Source organism: Octopus bimaculoides, chromosome 16 (genome assembly GCF_001194135.2).
Source record: "Octopus bimaculoides isolate UCB-OBI-ISO-001 chromosome 16, ASM119413v2, whole genome shotgun sequence".
Classification (NCBI taxonomy): Eukaryota; Metazoa; Mollusca; class Cephalopoda; order Octopoda; family Octopodidae; genus Octopus; species Octopus bimaculoides.
In genome coordinates, this window is record NC_068996.1 from 25,204,561 (window position 1) to 25,205,159 (window position 599).

Sequence of the window (599 nt, forward strand, 5' to 3'; positions counted from 1 at the left end):
TCTTACATATATATGTCTGTATATGTATGTCGTCTGTGTACATCCATCTGTGTATTTTGAAGTATGTATGTATATTGATGGTTTAGTATGTGTATATACTGTTGTAAAATATTTATGTAATGCAGCGTGAAAATTTTAATTTTAATTTTTAATGTATTAATTGAATTATATTTTGTACATAATTATTTACAATATGTATTTTGAATCCGCTCTTCGATTTAAGGTTTTCTTCGATTTTTATAATAGGATGAATTTATATTGAATTCATTTATTTTGTTTATTTTGTTCATTTCATGCTTAAAAGACCGTTAATTGAAAGGACCAATGAAACAAATCCATTTTTAAAGGTGTATCCTTTAACTAGTTTCGATCATATTGTTATTTCTGTTCTATTTTAACAAAACTGTCCAACAAACAGGTACATGAAACTCTGAGTAACAGCTTTTGCTATATTTCTGCTGCTTTTAAATAAAGTATATATATACATATATATGTGCGTGTATGTATACGTATATGTATATTTATATGTATATATGTGTAAGTGTGTGTATGTATGTATGTATGTATATATATATATATATATATATATATATATATAT